At 50.3% G+C, this 20,147-nt stretch overlaps 1 pseudogene; it reads left to right on the top strand.

The window, feature by feature from the left end:
* The first annotated feature begins 2,017 nt into the window (after positions 1–2,017).
* LOC123725605 (serine/threonine-protein kinase PLK1-like) lies at positions 2,018–19,941 on the top strand (annotated as a pseudogene).
* The last annotated feature ends 206 nt before the right edge of the window (positions 19,942–20,147 follow it).

Below are 20,147 nucleotides of genomic sequence, written 5' to 3'. Positions count from 1 at the left end.
CCTGGAGACTAGCCCCACCTGAACCCTATTAGTCGTAGTGGGCATCTCCTCCACTACCTGGAGATAGCCCCACCCCTGAACCCTATTACTAGTAGTGGGCGATCTCCTCCACTACCGGGAGACTAGCCCCACCTGAACCCTATTACTAGTAGTGGGCATCTCCTCCACTACCTGGGAGACCAGCCCCACCTGTACCCTTATTACTAGTAGTGGGCATCTCCTCCACTACCTGGGAGTCTAGCTCCACATGAATCCTCCTGTACCCCGTTAATCATAGTGGGCATTTCCTCCACTACCTGGGAGACTAGCTCCATATGAACCCCTCCTGTACCCCAGCACTCGTACTGGGCACCTCATCACCAGTCTTGAGGAACTGAGCTCTTCAGATCTATCCTTGCTTTCAACAACAAAATGTTTCTGCTGCATAACATTTCCAACCCCACAAGTTGCAACTCCTTGCTCCCTCAAACATGGATAATCTCTATTCTCAGCAGCAGGTGCTTAGTGGCTGCTTCACCGCTGTCGGCCCACCTCTCCCTTACAACAGTGGGCCCAGGCGCTACGAGGACCACCTGCGCCCTCCCTCTGCCTTCTCCCGCAGCAAGCATGTCGCTTATGACCAACATCCCCACACTCAAAAACACCGCTGACTACCCAACAGTATGTAAGCTACATATAATTTATTGTCATATTTGACTTTAAACGCTAACACCAAAGTCTGCTCCGGTGAGTCCAAAACATAAAACACCTGTCGAAAAGAATAACCTGTTTCAACGCCGGGTGTTTGCAACCCAACGGGACAACCTTAAAGGAACTTGCACAACCTTCCCAAAAGCGCAATAAGAGAGAGGGGAGAGAGGGAGAGAGGAGAGAGAGAGGGGAAAGAGAGAGGAGAGAGCGGAGGGAGCGGGAGAGAGGGAGAGGGAGAAGAGGGAGAGAGAGAGGGGGAGAGAGAGACAGAGAGGGGAGAGGGAGAGCGGAGAGAGAGAGAGAGGAGAGCGGGGAGGAGAGCGGCGAGAGAGAGAGGGGCGGAGAGAGAGGAGAGAGAGAGAGAGGGGAGAGAGGGGAGAGAGGGAGGCGAGGAGGAGAGGAGGGAGAGGGGAGAACTGGCAGTTTGGCAGTTATTTGCACAAACACAGGCTGAGATGGATGATGTTTCCCCACCCTCCACAGACGCACCTGCCACACCCCTTGTCCGGTGGCGCGAAAACCCTGCCTTCGGGGACCAGAATGTGACGACGAGCACTCCAGAACCGTATCCTCCCAGTCCACCAGATACTAACCGCGACGCACACTATCCACAAGCTGGAGGTGGCAGGCAGGATTATGCCGACGAGCCGAGGGGCTGTGGAGGATAGCTGCAGGAGGGGACAGGGGACCGAGCAGACTGGTTTAATTTGAACATGAAGGTGGATGAACTTTAATCTGCCCACTGCTGTGGCTTGAGGACACGATCAATCCAAAGGCCAGTGAATAGTTTTTGAAACCACTTTGACTGAATGTATAGTGATGGATGTTATAGCATTGTGTCCTGGCAGAGGCACGGCAGCATGTTCACCCCCCTCCAAAAGGCGACGACACGCATGTGGTCTGGATAACACCACTACTTCGACCTCTGCAGGAACAAGGAGGTTGGTGAACCCAACACTGAGACATATGACGCGTGTTGATTTCAATTTATTTAACCAGTGTTGTTAGAACAATATTGTTAATGATTTGCCTAGGAACACGGTTAACTCGTTTTGTTCAGGAGAATGACAGATTTGATACTTGTCAGCTCGGGATTCGACCTTGCAACCTTCTTCGGGTTAACTAGTCCAACACTCTAACCACTTCAATACACTGTACTTCAACCCTCAATGAGCGTGTTCTGGGCATATTCCAACAGGTAGCCAGGCACCACAAGAGGAAGGGGTTAGCTGAAGCCACACACGAGGCTGTTTAACTCCTGGCTGGTTATTGTCTGGTTGTTGGTTCTTTCAGGAAACAATACTAGGATGCCATTGAGTCATAAAACATGGATATCGCAGGTCGCAGTCTCCTGAGGAAGGGGTTTGAGGTGCGAAGTGAGCCACTTTGAGAAAAACAATCGTCAACAGTAGCGAGATCCAACTGATACGCTCACAAGGAGGCTGGTGATTTAAGCTGTGTGCCAAGGTGAAGGTGGATTGATTAGGAAGAGGACGGCGCAGACCCGGATCTAGGTTTTGTGGAGGTTTTGTTTCGAGCACAGACTGAGCAGGCTGAGATGACTCAGCATCTTCATGGTGGCAATCAAAATTGCTGACGCTGGAAGGCGTAGTTAGTCGTTCATAAGGTGACAGGCAGGTGAGAACGGTCATTAAAGAACATCAGAACTGAAATCAATCTGGTATAAACAGAACCCATAATGAATTGCCTTGACTTCAGCCTGTCTGCTGACTGATTTAACAACGGGACTCAATTTCATCTTCGCAGATTAGATGCTGGACACAGGTACCCAGGAACAGAAAATGAGGAACAGGGATGAGAATTAAACTGAACATTTATTGTTGCTGGCCAGGAGATATGGAGGGGAGGTAAACAGATGTGAGACCAGCCACTATAAGCGGGCAAACAGGGTCTGAATAATCCAGGGTGGGAGTGAGATTCAGAGCTTGAACCAGGCCTGTGGATCCTGTTTTGTTGATAGTGTTAAGGTAGAATTGGGCTAGGACCTGCTTTGTTGACAGGCAGCAGCACAGAATTCAGGGCCTGTAGGATCCTGCCTGTTGATAGTAAGCAGCAAAACCTGTAGACCTGTAGGACTGCTTGTTGACAGGCAGCACAGCGTGTTAGGGTAGGACCTGTTTTGTTGACAGGCAGCAGCACGCATCGCTTACGATGAATCTCATCTTAGAAGCATTGTTAGCATTACAGTAGCGTGATTTAATGAATTTATAATCTAGGTTAACTGGTGAAGCGAGACGAGATGATGATATAAATGAAGGAGGTTGAGGTGTTAGTGAATTATTTGTCAATATATTGCGAGGTTTGATGTGATTTAATTATTTTTAGCTTGAGTTATAATGTTAGTAGAGAGAGATTTTATTTATGGAGTTTATTTTTTTAGAATCACATTTATTTAATTTATTTAGATAGGGTTAGAATGGTTTGAGATTTAATTTTGCTAGAGTAATAGTACTTTCTGAATGTTTAGTGATGTGAATTTAACAGACAATTTGACAGCTCGTTTCTGAATTTACAACGTCCCCGAGCACACTCTGAGCGCCCTCTGGACCTCAGATTGAATAAGCAGAACACACCAAATTATGCATGAATTTGTCCTGACGAACTGTTTTATATGGGGTTATGAGGCTGCTTTACAGTAACCTAAAACCAGTGGGTGTGAACTAGGTAAAAATACTTAAGTACACGTGTACTTTACCTTACTATTTATATTATTGACAATTTTACTTTTACTTCACCACATTCCTAAAGAAATATCGTTGAATTGGGTGAGAGAATGACTCATCCCACTTGATCGGACTTTTTAATTTTTTTCGCGTTCTATTGTTTATTGACTGTAAAACATTTACAATTATTCGTTTATCGCGATGTGGTTGGGTTAATATAACGATTTTGTTCTTGCTAAGGTGTGTGTTTTTCTTATTCACACGACAATAAAGTTTACTACATTTCCCACACATTAATTTTTATCGTCTTGGGTTTTTGTTGTCGGTGATTGGTCAGTGTTTAGGAAGAGGGTTATCTCGTGTTTTGAACCAATCGGTAAGCTCGGATATGAATTTCCCGCTCTGGCACCATTATTTTTGGTTGCTTTCCCCGTGATGCTTTGTTTCCGTCCGAATTCAAACTCGTCAGGACCAATCAGGCGGCTGAAACGAACAGACCAGATTTTGAACTAACTTAGCTAGCTGATGATTGAGTCGACCTAAATAAACGACGACAAAGTAGTAACAACGATAAGAGTTATAATTCAATTAGTTAAAAATCGATTTGATCTTGGGTATCGTACGTAAAAAAATGTACGAACATGGAGAACATTGGTTTAGTTTTTGATTTGAATCTGTGAGTTTCTCGGAAGGCTAGCTAGCTAGCTAGTTAGGCCCTGTCTAAAGCGGGAGGTAGATTAGCATAACCTTTTTTTTTTTTTTTTTTACGTATTGGATTTTTATTTATTTTAAATTGTCTTTTTTTTGAACATATCTTTATATTTTTGTTGCTTTCGAAGGGTACTTTATTTATTTATTTATTATTAAAATGAGTGCACCTGTACCAGACGACGAGATCCATCATCAAACGTCAACCCCAAATCGAGACCTCTCAAAGAAATCCCGGATATTCTTATAGATCCTCGGACGTTCAAAAATACACCGGGAAGATTTCTTGGTAAGGTGGTTTTCTACGTCTTTACGGGAAATCACAGATATGGAAACGAGAGTTTTCGCCGGTAAAGTCGTCCCTAAATCCATGATTCTCAAGCCTCATCGAGGGAAAAAAATGAGCTCTGAAATCGCATTCAGTCTCGACAATCCTCACATTGTTGATTTTCACGGATTTTTCGCACGATGATTTTGTTTTTGTCGTTTGAAATTCGACGAAGGAGTGGATTTCTGATTATATATTTAATTTTTTTTTAACTTGGTTTTAATCAATAGTTTGATTTAATAAAGTGTGGCTACTGTCACGTTTTGGACACTTCCTAGTCTAGGAAGGACATGTAAATTGTAATGTAAATGAAACCTAACGCTCAACATGACCCCAGCTACTTGAATTAACAAGACTTTGTTTGTTTAAACACAACCCATCTCCTTTTCAAAGAAGTGACCAACTAGGATTGCATAACATTTGAGATTGCATAGTTTGTGCTTTTGAATTGAAAGATTTACAACTCTTGAACTTTCTTTAAAAAAACTGGTCTGCCCCTTTTTTGATTTATGATTTTGTACAAACTACTAAAAACTGTTTTTCTTGGCATGACAACTTTAGACTAAGTACATTGTCCGTCCCGTCCCTCTCTTCCAATCAGACATTCAGTAAACGTAATACAAGTTAACCCCAGATATACAGTTGCTAAACCCTCCGATTTCTGTCCCCCTCTCTCCAGTCTCTGTTGGAGCTGCATGAAAGCGTCGTGGCGGTGAGCCCGAGGCCGTTATATATGATGAAGCTGGTGGGCATGTGCATTCCTCCACGACAACAGAGTGATACACAGAGACTGAAACTGGGAACATCTTCCTCAGCGATCGACATGACCCGTGGATAGGTGGCGTAGACACACACACACACACACACAAATATACACCTCCACACACACACACACACACACTTGGTGAGCGGTTCAGAATGTACACACACACACACACTCGGGACAGCACCTTGTCGGAACACCTATCTGTCTTCTCCTCCTTCCTCCAAGGTGACTTTATCCTCGCCACAAAGATAGAATTCGAAGGGGAAAAGAAGATCGTTAGCCGGGACCTTGAACTCATCGCTCCGGAGGTCCTCTTAAGAAAGGCCACAGTTTATGGTCGACGTCTGGTTCTGGGCTGATCCTGTAAGTGGAACGTAGCTTTAGCTACTGGAAATGTATATTTAATCAGGTGTGTTTGCGGTTTTTTTGTGTACTAGGTTTATCGTTACTTGGTACTTTTTAACGAGATTTGAGCATCGAAATGACATTTTGGTATCTGTTTTTGTGTCGTTTCTGGTCGCAATAAATTAAAACTAAACATACCACATTAATGCTTGCGGATTACAGATATTTATACTGTCATGGGTCCCCGTAGTGGTCTACAGATCTGAGTCCCCCACTTCTAGTGGATATCTATCTGAGGTCCCCCAGTGGTGTCTATCTGAGGTCCCCACCGTAGTGTTCTTATCTATCCCACCAGTAGTGGTCTGTATCTGAGGGCCCCACCAGGTGTAGTTCTGTTTCTGGGGTCCCCCAGTGGTCTGTATTGTAACAGGCTCTCGTCTCTCTCGGGTGGTACTGCTGGTCGGTAAACCTCCGTTTCGGGCGTGTCTGATATCACAACCACAAACTTATTGAATCGAATCTGAAGAATACACTATTCTTCCTGGGTGGAGTTATCCGATATTATCTATTATCCCCTGGGTGAGTAACGCCGTATTATAACACTACAATTTTCCCCTGGGTGAGTAAACGCCAGATTATAACACTGTTGATCTGGGGGAGTTCGCACAGTATTATACCACTACATTATCCCTCTGGGTGAAAGTAAACACCGATTATACCACTACATTATCCCTCTGAGTGAGTTACCACCGATATACCACTACATTATCCCCCCTGGGTGAGACCACTACATTGTCCCCTGGGTGAGACTCCTACATTATCCCCCCTGGGTGAGTTACGCTAGATTATAACACTACATTATTCCCCTGGGTGAGTACCGCTCATAATATCCCCCCCTGGGTGGTACCGCTACTTATCCCCTGGGTACTCACTATATCTCCTGGGTGAGTTAACACCCGATTATACTACACAATTATCTCCTGGGTGGTGGATAAATTTGTATTATACTACTACATTATCTCCCTGGTGAGTTAACACACACCGTATAATACTACTTTATCTCCCTGGGTGAGACATGTTATACCACTCATTATCCCCCTGGGTGAGATACATTGAACAAATACACTACTAATTCAAAGGTCATTCGTGCGATTTCCAGTTTTTCACAAAATTTTCTTCTCTCCGTTTGTCCTGAGTGTGAAACCTGTTTCTGTAGCAAATCAACCCAGAAGCGTCTCTGATTGCTCCGATCCGACCCTTCCGAATTCCAACGTTCCCAGCGTGAGACGGATTCGGAGTTTCTTCACCGAGGGTTACACCCCCTTACGTCTCCCCACCACCTACACAGCCCGACCGTCCGAGCGCTTCTCCATCGCTCCCTGCGTCTGGTTGGAGCCCGGCCGAGGCGCCCGTCCACCGCTCTCAACAACAAAGGTTAGGCTTCACACGATCGGAGGAGCAGGTCGTGTCTCTCTCTTTTCGAACTTCTTTCCTTCGGAGTTAGTCTCGGTCTCCTTTCCTCCTTCTTTCCTTTCAGCCCCAGGGGTCTAGTGTCGGCCTCTTTCCTCTTAAGCGGAGGGTCTAGTGTCGGCCTCTTCCTTCCTTTCTCCTTCCTTTCCTTCGGCCGGTGGTCGTCTCTTGTCTTCATTAGGGACGGATGGACAAATCCAGCCGCTGCTCAGAGGGATTCCAGAGGCGACAGACTGTCACCTGAATGAACCTGCTGCAGCAACTGACACCTGATCAAGCTGCCAGCCCTCCGGAGAGAGGGGACCAAGTACGATGGGACACACACACACAATGCCGAGAGAGAGACGCCATACTCTTGCATCGGTACGCACACTGTCAAGTCCTCCGAGACTCGTTCCCATGGGTAACGACACACTGTCTAGTGTCGGAGATGCTGGTTGCCTAATATACACACTGCCTAGTCCTCGAGGACTTTAGCCATGGAGTACAGACACAGCCCAACATATTGACCTTGACCCCTGTGTTTCAGAGGAGGCGAGGACCCAGCCTGTATCCCCATTCTGATCAGCAGTGGGTCGACTTACAGCGACAAATACGGACTGGGTAACAACTTCAGCATGTCAACCCTCTCTCTCTCTGTTACCATGTCACTTCCTCTCTCTCTCTCTCTCTCTCTGTTACTATAGTCGAACCTTTTCTCTCTCTCTCTGTTACCATGTCGAGACCTGTCTCTCTCTGTTACCGTGTCGAACCTGTCTCTCTCTCTCTGTTACCATGTCGAACCTGTCTCTCTCTCTCTCTCTGTTACCATGTCCGAACCTGTCTTCTCTCTCTGTTACCATGTCGAACCTGTCTCTCTCTCTCTCTCTCTCTCTCTCTCTCTGTTACCATGTCGAGCCTCTCTCTCTCTCTCTCTCTCTCTGTTACCATGTCGACCCCTTCCTCTCTCTCTCTCTGTTAGCCATGTCGACCCTGTCTCTCTCTCTCTGTGTGCCATGTCGAACCCCCTCTCTCTCTCTCTCTCTCTCTGTTACCGTGTCAACCCCTCTCTGTTCAGTGTCGACCTCTCTCTATGTCGACCCTCTCTCTCGACATGTCGTCTCTCTCTCTCTCTCTGTTACCATATCGACCCCCTCTCTCTCTGTCACCATGTCGACCCCCTCTCTCTCTCTCTCTCTCTCTTTCTCTCACCACTGTCGAGCCCTCTCTCTCTCTCACATGTCGACCTCTCTCTCTCTCTCTATGTGACCCCCTCCTCTCTCTCTGTTACCATGTCGAACCCTCTCTCTTCTCTCTCTCTCTCTGTTACTTATGTCGAACCCTCTCTCTTCTCTCTCTCTCTCTCTGTTACCATGTCGAACCCTCTCTTCACTCTCTCTCTCTCTGTTACCATGTCGACCCCTCTCTCTCTCTCTCTGTTACCATGTCGATCTCTCTCTCTCTCTCTGTTACCATGTCGGTACATCTCTCTCTCTCTCTGTTACCATGTCGACCCTCTCTCTCTCTCTCTCTGTTACTCTGTCGACCCTCTCTCTCTCTCTCTTACCATGTTGACCCCTTCTCTCTCTCTCTCTTACCATAGTTGACCCCTCTCTCTCTCTCTTACCATGTTGACTCTCTCTCTCTCTTACATGTTGACCCTCTCTCTCTCTCTCTGTTACCATGTTGACCCCCTCTCTCTCTCTCTCTCTGTGTCCATGTTGACCTCTCTCTCTCTCTGTTACCATGTCGACCCCCCCTCTCTCTCTCTCTGTTACCATGTCGATCTTTCTCTCTCTCTCACCATGTACCCCCTCTCTCACATGTCGACCCCTCTCTCTCTCTCTCTCTCTCTCCTCTCACCATGTCGACCCCCTCTCTCTCTCTCTGTTACCATGTCGAACCCTCTCTTCATCTCTCTCTCTCTCTGTTACCATGTCGACTCTCTCTCTCTCTCTGTTACCATGTCGACCCCTCTCTCTCTCTCTCTGTTCTGTCGGCCTACTCTCTCTCTGTTACCCATGTCGACCCTCTCTCTCTCTCTGTTACCATGTCGACCCCTCTCTCTCTCTCTCTCTGTTACCATGTTGACCCTCTCTCTCTCTCTCTTACCATGTTGACCCCCTCTCTCTCTCTCTCTTACCATGTTGACCCTCTCTCTCTCTCTGTTACCATGTTGACCCCCCTCTCTCTCTCTCTCTCTGTTACCATGTCGACCCTCTCTCTCTCTCTCTGTTACGCATGTGGACTCTCTCTCTCTCTGTTACCATGTCGATCTCTCTCTCTGTTACCATATCGACCCCCTCTCTCTCTCTCTCTCTCACCATATCGACCCCCTCTCTCTCTCTCTCTGTTACCATGCCGGACCACCCTCTCTTCTCTCTCTCTCTCTCTCTCTCTCGCTCTCTGTTACCATGTCGACCCCTCGTCTCTCTTACCATGTCGACCCCCTCTCTCTCTCTCTGTTACCATGTCGACCCTCTCTCTCTCTCTGTTACCATGTGACCCTCTCTCTCTCTCTGTTACCATGTCGACCCTCTCTCTCTCTCTGTTACCATGTCGACTCTCTCTCTCTGTTACCTGTCGACCCCTCTCTCTCTCTCTCTGTTACCATGTCGACCCTTCTCTCTCTCTCTCTGTTACCATGTCGACCCCTCTCTCTCTCTCTCTCTGTTACCATGTGACCCTCTCTCTCTCTCTCTCTGTTACCATGTCGACCCTCTCTCTCTCTCTGTTACCATGTCGACCCCTCTCTCTCTCTGTTACCATTCGACCTCTCTCTCTCTCTCTTCTGTCGACTCTCTCTCTCTCTCTCTTACCTGTCGGCCCCTCTCTCTCTCTGTTACCATGTCGACCCCCTCTCTCTCTCTCTGTTACCATGTGACCCCCTCTCTCTCTCTCTCTGTTACCATGGAACTCTCTCTATGTCGACCCTCTCTCTCACCATGTCGTCTCTCTCTCTCTCTCTGTTACCATGTCGACTGTCTCTCTCTCGTCTCTCTGTTATGTCGACCCCTCTCTCTCTCTCTTACCTTGTCGACCCCCCTCTCTCTCTCTCTGTTACCATGTCGACCCCCTCTCTCTCTCTCTTACCATGTCGACCCCCTCTCTCTCTCTCCCTCTCTCTCTCTTACCATGTCGACCCCTCTCTCTCTCTCTCTGTTACCATGTCGACCCTCTCTCTCTCTTTATGTCGACCCCCTCTCTCTCTCTCTCTCACCATGTCGACCCCTCTCTCTCTCTCTCTCAACCATGTCGACCCCCTCTCTCTCTCTCTCTCACCATGTGACCCCTCTCTCTCTCTCTCTCACCATGTCGCCCCCTCTCTCTCTCTCTCTCACCATGTCGACCCCCCTCTCTCTCTCACCATGTCGACCCCCCTCTCTCTCTCACCATGTCGACCCCCTCTCTCTCTCTCTCTCACCATGTCGACCCCTCTCTCTCTCTCTCTCTCTCACATGTCGACCCCCTCTCTCTCTCACCATGTGACCCCCTCTCTCTCTCTCTTACCATGTCGACCCCCTCTCTCTCTCTCTCTCTGTTACCATGTCGACCCCCCTCTCTCTCTCTGTTACCATGTCGACCCCCCTCTCTCTCTCTTACCATGTCGACCCCCCCTCTCTCTCTCTTACCATGTCGACCCCCCCTCTCTCTCTCTTACCATGTCGACCCCCCTCTCTCTCTCTCTTACCATGTCGACCCCCCTCTCTCTCTCTGTTACCATGTGACTCCCCCTCTCTCTCTGTTACCATGTCGACCCCTCTCTCTGTTACCATGCGAACCCCCCCTCTCTCTCTCTCTCTCTGTTACCATGTCGAACCTCTCTCTCTCTCTCTGTTGCCATGTCGACCCCTCTCTCTCTCTCTCTCTTACCATGTCGACCCCCTCTCTCTCTCTCTCTTACCGTGTAGAGCCCCCCTCTCTCTCTCTCTCTTACCATGTCGACCCCCTCTCCTTCTCTCTTACCATGTGACCTCTCTCTATTACCATGTGGACCCCTCTCTCTCTCTCTGTTCATGTCGACCCCTCTCTCTCTCTCTGTTACCATGTCGACCCTCTCTCTCTCTCTCTCTGTTACCATGTCGACCCCCCTTCTCTCTCTCTCTTACCATGTCGACCCCTCTCTCTCTCTTACCATGTCGACCCCTCTCTCTCTCTCTTACCATGTCGACTCCCCCCTCTCTTACCATGTGACCCCTCTCTCTCTCTTACAGTCGACCCTCTCTCTCTTCTTACTATGTGACTCTCTCTCTCTCTCTGTTACCATGTCGACCCCCTCTCTCTCTCTGTTACCATGTCGACCCCCCCCTTCTCTCTCTTACCATGTCGACCCTCTCTCTCTGTTACCATGTCGACCCCTCTCTCTCTCTCTCTTACCATGTCGACCCCCTCTCTCTCTCTCTCTGTATACATGTCGAACCCTCTCTCTCTCTCTCTGTTACATGTCGAACCCTCTCTCTCTCTCTGTTACTATGTCGACCCCCCCTCTCTCTCTCTTACATGTCGACCTCCTCTCTCTCTCTCTCTCTACCATGTGACCCCTCTCTCTCTCTCTGTTACCATGTCGACCCCCTCTCTCTCTCTGTTACCATGTCGACCCCTCTCTCTCTCTCTGTTACCATGTCGACCCCTCTCTCTCTCTCTCTCTGTTACTTCATGTCGACTCTCTCTCTCTCTTACCATGTCGACCTCTCTCTCTCTTACATGTCGACCCCTCTTCTCTCACATGTCGACCCCTCTCTCTCTCTCTCACCATGTCGATCCTCTCTCTCTCTCTTATGTCACTCCCCTCTCACATGTCGACCCCCCTCTCTCTCTCTGTTACCATGTCGACCCTTCTCTCTCTCTGTTACCATGTCGAACCCTCTCTCTCTCTCTGTTACCATGTCGAACCTCTCTCTCTCTCTCTGTTACTATGTGAACCCCTCTCTCTCTCTTACCATGTCGAACCCTCTCTCTCTCTTACCATGGACCCTCTCTCTCTCTTACATGTCGTCCTCTCTCTCTACATGTCGAACCCCCTCTCTCTCTTTACCATGTCGAACCCCCCTCTCTCTCTCTTACATGTCGACTCTCCTCTCTCTTACCATGTCGACCCCTCTCTCTCTCTTACATGTCGACCCCCTCTCTCTCTTACCATGTCGACCTCCTTCTCTCTCTTATCCATGGACCCCTCTCTCTCTTACCATGTCGACCCTCTCTCTCTCTTTACCATGTCGATTCTCTCTCTCTCTTACCATGTCGACCTCTCTCTCTCTCTTACCATGTCGACCTCTCTCTCCCTTACATGTCGGACCCCCTCTCTCTCTTACCATGTAGACCCCTCTTTCTCTCTCTTACCATGTCGACCCCTCTCCTCTCTCTCACCATGTCGACTTCTCTCTCTCTCCTTACTATGTCGACTCTCTCTCTCTTACCATGTCGGACCCTGTTACATGTGACCCCTCTCTCTCTGTTACCATGTCGACCCTCTCTCTCTCTCTCTCTGTTACCATGTCGACCCCTCTCTCTCTCTCTCTCTCTGTTACCATGTCGAATCTCTCTCTCTCTCTCTCTGTTACCATGTCGACCCCCTCTCTCTCTCTCTGTTACCATGTCGACCCCCTCTCTCCTCTCTGTTACCATGTCGACTTCTCTCTCTCTCTCTCTGTTACAATGCTTGAGCCCCTCTCTCTGTTCATGTCGACCTTCTCTGTTACCATGTCGACCCCCTCTCTCTCTTGTTACCATGTCGACCCCCTCTCTCTCTGTTACCATGTCATTCTCTCTCTCTCTCTGTTACATGTCGACCTCTCTCTCTCTCTCTGTTACCATGTCGAACCCTCTCTCTCTCTCTCTCTGTTACCATGTGGACCCTCTCTCTCTCTCTGTTACCATGTCGAACCCTCTCTCTCTCTGTTACCATGTCGAACCCTCTCTCTCTCTCTCTGTTACCATCGTCGAATTCCCTCTCTCTCTCTCTCTTACCATGTCGACCCCCCTCTCTCTCTCTTACCGATGTCGACCTCTCTCTCTCTCTTACCATGTCGACCCCCTCTCTCTCTCTTACACATGTTACCCCCTCTCTCTCTCTTACCATGTCGACCCCCTCTCTCTCTCTTACTATGTCAGGGACCCCCCTCTCTCTCTTACCATGTCGACCCCCTCTCTCTCTCTCTTACCATGTCGACCCCCTCTCTCTCTCTCTCTCTACCATGTCGACCTCTCTCTCCTCTTACCATGTCGACCCCCTCTCTCTCTCTTACCATGTCGACCCCTCCTCTCTCTTACCATGTCGACCCCCTCTCTCTCTCTTACTCATGTCGACTCTCTCTCTCTCTCTCACCATGTCGACCCCCCTCTCTCTCTCTTACCATGTACTTCCCTCTCTCTCTCTCTCACCATGTCGACCCCCTCTCTCTCTCTGTTACCATGTCGACCTCTCTCTCTCTCTCTGTTACCATGTCGACCCCCTCTCTCTCTCTCTCTCTGTTACCATGTCGACCCTCTCTCTCTCTCTCTCTCTGTTACCATGTCGACCCCCTCTCTCTCTCTGTTACCATGTCGACCCCCTCTCTCTCTCTCTTGTTACCATGTGAACCCCTCTCTCTCTGTTACCATGTCGACCCCCTCTCTCTCTGTTACCATGTCCCTCTCTCTCTGTTACCATGTCGACCCCCTCCTCTCTGTTACCATGTCGACCCCCTCTCCCTCTCTCTCTCTGTTACCATGTCGACCCTCTCTCTCTCTCTCTGTTACCATGTCGAACCTCTCTCTCTCTCTCTGTTACCATGTTGAACCCTCTCTCTCTCTCTCTGTTACCATGTCGACCCCCTCTCTCTCTCTTACCATGTCGAACCCTCTCTCTCTCTCTCTGTTACCATGTCGAACCCCCTCTCTCTCTCTTACCATGTCGACCCCCTCTCTCTCTCTCTTACCATGTCGACTCCCTCTCTCTCTCTTACCATGTCGACCCCCTCTCTCTCTCTCTCTCACCATGTCGACCCTCTCTCTCTCTCTCTCACCATGTCGACCCCCTCTCTCTCTCTCTCTCACCATGTCGACCCCTCTCTCTCTTACCATGTCGACCCCTCTCTCTCTCTCTGTTACCATGTCGACCCTCTCTCTCTCTCTCTCTGTTACCATGTCGACCCCCTCTCTCTCTCTCTGTTACCATGTCGACCCCCCTCTCTCTCTCTCTGTTACCATGTCGACCCCCTCTCTCTCTCTGTTACCATGTCGACCCCCTCTCTCTCTCTGTTACCATGTCGAACCCCTCTCTCTCTCTGTTACCATGTCGACCTCCCTCTCTCTGTTACCATGTCGACCCCTCTCTCTCTGTTACCATGTCGACCCCCTCTCTCTCTGTTACCATGTCGACCCCCTCTCTCTCTGTTACCATGTCGACCCCTCTCTCTCTGTTACCATGTCGATTCCCTCTCTCTCTGTTACCATGTCGACCCCCTCTCTCTCTGTTACCATGTCGACCCCCTCTCTCTCTGTTACCATGTCGACCCCCTCTTCTCTCTCTGTTACCATGTCGACCCCTCTCTCTCTGTTACCATGTCGAACCCCCTCTCTCTCTGTTACCATGTCGACCCTCTCTCTCTGTTACCATGTCGACCCCTCTCTCTCTCTCTGTGTTACCATGTCGATCCCCTCTCTCTCTCTCTCTGTGTTACCATGTCGACCCCCTCTCTCTCTGTGTTACCATGTCGACCCCCTCTCTCTCTCTGTGTTACCATGTCGACCCCCTCTCTCTCTCTCTGTTACCATGTCGACCCCCTCCTCTCTCTCTGTTACCATGTCGACCCCTCTCTCTCTCTCTCTGTTACCATGTTCGACCCCTCTCTCTCTCTCTCTGTTACCATGTCGACCCCCTCTCTCTCTCTCTCTCTCTGTTACCATGTCGACCCCCTCTCTCTCTCTCTGTTACCATGTCGACCCCTCTCTCTCTCTCTGTTACCATGTCGACCCCCTCTCTCTCTCTCTGTTACCATGTCGACCCCCCCTCTCTCTCTCTGTTACCATGTCGAACCCCTCTCTCTCTCTCTGTTACCATGTCGACCCCTCTCTCTCTCTCTGTTACCATGTCGACCCCCCTCTCTCTCTCTGTTACCATGTTGACCCCCTCTCTCTCTCTCTGTTACCATGTCGACCCCCTCTCTCTCTATGTTACCATGTCGACCCCCTCTCTCTCTCTGTTACCATGTCGACCCCTCTCTCTCTCTGTTACCATGTCGACCCCCTCTCTCTCTCTCTCTGTTACCATGCTCGGCCCCCCTCTCTCTCTCTCTAGTTACCATGTCGACCCCCCCTCTCTCTCTGTTACCATGTCGACCCCTCTCTCTCTCTCTGTTACCATGTCGACCCCTCTCTCTCTCTGTTACCATGTCGCCCTCTCTCTCTGTTACCATGTCGACCCCCTCTCTCTCTGTTACCATGTCGACCCCCTCTCTCTGTTACCATGTCGACCCCCCCTCTCTCTCTGTTACCATGTCGACCCCTCTCTTTGTACCATGTCGACCCCCTCTCTCTCTGTGTTACCATGTCGACCCCCTCTCTCTCTCTGTGTTACCATGTAGACCCCTCTCTCTCTCTGTTACCATGTCGACCCCCTCCTCTCTCTCTGTTACCATGTCGACCCCCTCTCTCTCTCTGTTACCATGTCGACCCCCTCTCTCTCTCTCTGTTACCATGTCGACCCCTCTCTCTCTCTCTGTTACCATGTCGACCCCTCTCTCTCTCTCTCTGTTACCATGTCGACCCCCCCTCTCTCTCTCTGTTACCATGTCGACCCCCCTCTCTCTCTCTCTGTTACCATGTCGAACCCCCCTCTCTCTCTCTCTGTTACCATGTCGACCCCCTCTCTCTCTCTCTGTTACCATGTCGACCCCCTCTCTCTCTCTCTGTTACCATGTCGACCCCCTCTCTCTCTCTCTGTTACCATGTCGACCCCCTCTCTCTCTCTCTCTGTTACCATGTCGACCCCCTCTCTCTCTCTCTGTTACCATGTTTCGACCCCTCTCTCTCTCTCTGTTACCATGTCGACCCCCTCTCTCTCTCTCTGTTACCATGTCGACCCCCTCTCTCTCTCTCTGTTACCATGTCGACCCCCTCTCTCTCTCTGTTACCATGTCGACCCCCCTCTCTCTCTCTGTTACCATGGACCCCCTCTCTCTCTCTGTTACCATGTCGACCCCTCTCTCTCTCTCTCTGTTACCCATGCTTCGATTCCCCCTCTCTCTCTCTCTGTTACCATGTTCGACCCCCTCTCTCTCTCTCTCTGTTGCCATGTCGAACCCCTCTCTCTCTCTCTGTTACCATGTCGACCCCTCTCTCTCTCTCTGTTACCATGTCGACCCCCCTCTCTCTCTCTGTTACCATGTCGACCCTCTCTCTCTCTGTTACCATGTCGACCCTCTCTCTCTCTGTTACCATGTCGACCCCCCTCTCTCTGTTACCATGTCGACCCCCTCTCTCTCTGTTACCATGTTCGACCCCCTCTCTCTCTGTTACCATGTCGACCCCCTCTCTCTCTGTTGCCATGCGCCCCCTCTCTCTCTGTGTTACTCATGTCGACCCCCTCTCTCTCTCTGTGTTACCATGTCGACCCCCTCTCTCTCTCTCTCTGTTACCATGTCGACCCCCCTCTCTCTCTCTCTGTTACCATGCTCGACCTCTCTCTCTCTCTCTGTTACCATGTCGAACCCCTCTCTCTCTCTCTGTTACCATGTCGACCCCTCTCTCTCTCTGTTACCATGTCGACCCTCTCTCTCTCTGTCACCATGCTCGAACCCCCGTCTCTCACCATGTCGACCCCTCTCTCTGTCACCATGTCGAACCCCGTCTCTCTCACCATGTCGACCCCGTCTCTCTCTCTCACCATGTCGACCCCCCTCTCTCTCACCATGTCGACCCCCTCTCTCTCACCATGTCGACCCCCCTCTCTCACCATGTCGACCCCCCTCTCTCTCTCTCTGTTACCATGTCGAACCCTCTCTCTCTCACCATGTCGACCCCTCTCTCTCTCACCATGTGGCCCTCTCTCTCTCACCATGCTCGACCCCTCTCTCTCTCACCATGTCGCCCCCTCTCTCTCTCACCATGTCGACCCCTCTCTCTCTCACCATGTCGACCCCCTCTCTCTCACCATGTCGACCCCCTCTCTCTCACCATGTCGACCCCCTCTCTCTCTCACCATGTCGACCCCCTCTCTCTCTCACCATGTCGACCCCCTCTCTCTCTCACTCATGTGACCCCCTCTCTCTCTCACCATGTCGACCCCCTCTCTCTCTCACCATGTCGACCCCCCTCTCTCTCACCATGTCGACCCCCTCTCTCTCTCACCATGTCGACCCCCTCTCTCTCTCACCATGTCGACCCCCTCTCTCTCACCATGTCGACCCCCTCTCTCTCTCACCATGTCGACCCCTCTCTCTCTCACCATGTCGACCTCTCTCTCTCTCACCATGTCGACCCCTCTCTCTCTCTCACCCATGTCGACTCTCTCTCTCTTACCATGTCGACCTTCTCTCTCTCTCTCTCACCATGTCGACCCTCTCTCTCTCTCACCATGTAGACCCCCTCTCTCTCTCTCACCATGTCGACTCTCTCTCTCTCTCTCTGTTACCATGTCGACCCCCCTCTCTCTCTCACCAGGTCGACCCTCTCTCTCTCACCATGTCGACCCCTCTCTCTCACCATTTCGACCCCCTCTCTCTCTCTTCTCTCTCTCTCTGTTACCATGTCGACCCCCCCTCTCTCTCTCTGTTACCATGTCGAACCCCCTCTCTCTCTGTTACCATGTCGAGCCCCCTCTCTCTCTCTGTTACCATGTCGACCCCCCCTCTCTCTCTCTCTGTTACCATGTCGACCCCTCTCTCTCTCTCTCTCTGTTACCATGTTCGACCCCCTCTCTCTCTCTCTGTTACCATGTCGACCCCTCTCTCTCTCTCTGTTACCATGTCGACCCCTCTCTCTCTCTGTTACCATGTCGAACCCCTCTCTCTCTCTCTGTTACCATGTCGACCCCTCTCTCTCTCTCTGTTACCATGTCGACCCCCTCTCTCTCTCTCTCTGTTACCATGTCGACCCCCCTCTCTCTCTCTGTTACCATGTCGACCCCCTCTCTCTCTCTCTCTGTTACCATGTCGACCCTCTCTCTCTCTCTGTTACCATGTCGACCCTCTCTCTCTCTCTGTTACCATGTCGACCCCCCCTCTCTCTCTCTCTGTTACCATGTCGACCCTCTCTCGCTCTCTCTCTGTTACCATGTCGACCCTCCTCTCACCATGTCGACCCCTCTTCTCTCTCGACCCCCTCTCTCTATGTCGACCCCTCTCTCTATGTCGACCCCTCTCTCACCATGTCCGCCCTCTCTCTCTCTCTCTTACCATGTCAACCCTGTCTCCTCTCCTCCAGGTTATCAGCTGTGTGACAACAGCGTGGGCGTTTTGTTTAATGACTGTACCAGGATGATCATGTACGCCGACGGAGACAGTCTTCAGTACATCGACAAGATGGCCGCTGAGAGCTACCTCAGCGTCCGCTCCTACCAGCTACGCTCTCCAAGAAGGTTAGCGTCTCGCCGCTAGTGCTTCTCTATGGCTGTGGCTAGCATCGGGCTAACTGTTGGATAGCGTCGTGATTAAAAAAGTCCTTTAGCTCTTACCCAGCTACGCTATCCAAGAAGGTTAGCGTCTCGCCGCTAGTGCTTTCATGGCTGTGGCTAGCATCGGGCTAACTGTCGGATAGCGTCGGGATTAAAAAGTCCTTTAGCTCCTACCCAGCTACGCTATCCAAGAAGTTGTTAGCGTCTCGCCGCTAGTGCTTCTCTATGACTGTGGCTAGCATCGGGCAAACTGTCGGATAGCGTCTTCCCTCTCTACGTGTCTGTTAAAGGGTTAGAGCCTAGCTGACCTGTGACCTTTGACCCCTCCCTAGATCACGTTGTTGAAGTATTTCCGTAACTACATGTCGGAGCACCTTCTGAAGGCGGGCGCCAACATCACGCCGCGGGACGGGGGACGAACTCGCCCGTCTGCCGTACCTCGGACACTGGTTCAGAACCAAGTCCGCCATCGTCCTCCACCTCACCAAACGGCACCGTGCAGATCAACTTCTTCCAGGTACCCTCCTCTTCCTCCTTGTCTCTCTTTCCTCCTCGTCTCTCTCTCTCTCTCCTCCTCGCGTCTCTCTCTCTCTCTCCTCCCTCCTCTCTGAGTATCTGTTGTCTGTTCTGCAGGACCACACCAAGTTAATCCTGTGTCCCCTGATGGCGCCGTGTCCTTCATCGACGAAGAGAGACTTCCAGGACGACAAGACGTCTCTGATCCAGGAGTTTGGCTGCTGTAAAGAGCTGGCCAGCAGGATGAGTTACGCCAGACTGATGGTGGCCAAGCTACTGTCCTGCAGGAGTCCTCCACTCCTCGCTAACCAATCTCCTGTCCTCCTCTCTCTGGCCCCGCAGCCAATCACAGCCCAGCTGGAGGTCCACCCCCCAGCCTCTAACTATAATCCACTTCCTGTTGTCTGCTGGCCAATCAGAGTGTGTCACAATAAGCCAGTTGGACTGCTGGATCTCCCCCAACGGTCTCTAAATGTTGAAACAAACGTCTTTTTTATTATAGTCACACAAGATCGGTCCCCCCCCTACCTACCTGTCTGTCTCTCTGGTCACCAGCTCTCTCTTTCTCCCCCCTACCTGTCTGTCTCCCTGGTCACCAGTCTCTTCCCCCATCTGTCTGTCTCTCTGGTCACCAGTCTCTCTCTCTCCCCCCCTACCTGTCTGTCTCTCTGGTCTCTGTTTCCCCTCAGGATGTTAAGTTAGACAAACATCCAGTCTGTAATCCACTTCTCTGTCTGGTCTGTAGTACGCTAGGTGTTGTGGGAATCGAACCGTGCTGACAGACCGTATCATGTACATGCTTCTCTACCTGTTTTTTTTACCTGTAGTTCCTCTTGTACAAATCTTTTCTCTCCAGGTTTAATTAAAATGTTTACATGTTTTGTTTTTTTAAAAGTTGAATTTTCTTCCACGTTAATAAAGTCTTGAAAGAGGTTGTTTTTTTTACTTGTTGTCGTGTTCATGTGAAGCAGATTAAACTCAAAGCATTATGGGTTGGAAGTTACTGTAAACCTAGAATGGAATCCATCTGAACGGGGCGTTACTGTAAACGTAGAATCCAACTGAACG

Source organism: Salmo salar, chromosome ssa12, assembly GCF_905237065.1.
Source record: "Salmo salar chromosome ssa12, Ssal_v3.1, whole genome shotgun sequence".
In the NCBI taxonomy this organism is placed as follows: domain Eukaryota; kingdom Metazoa; phylum Chordata; class Actinopteri; order Salmoniformes; family Salmonidae; genus Salmo; species Salmo salar.
This window is presented reverse-complemented; position numbering and strand designations above follow the sequence as displayed.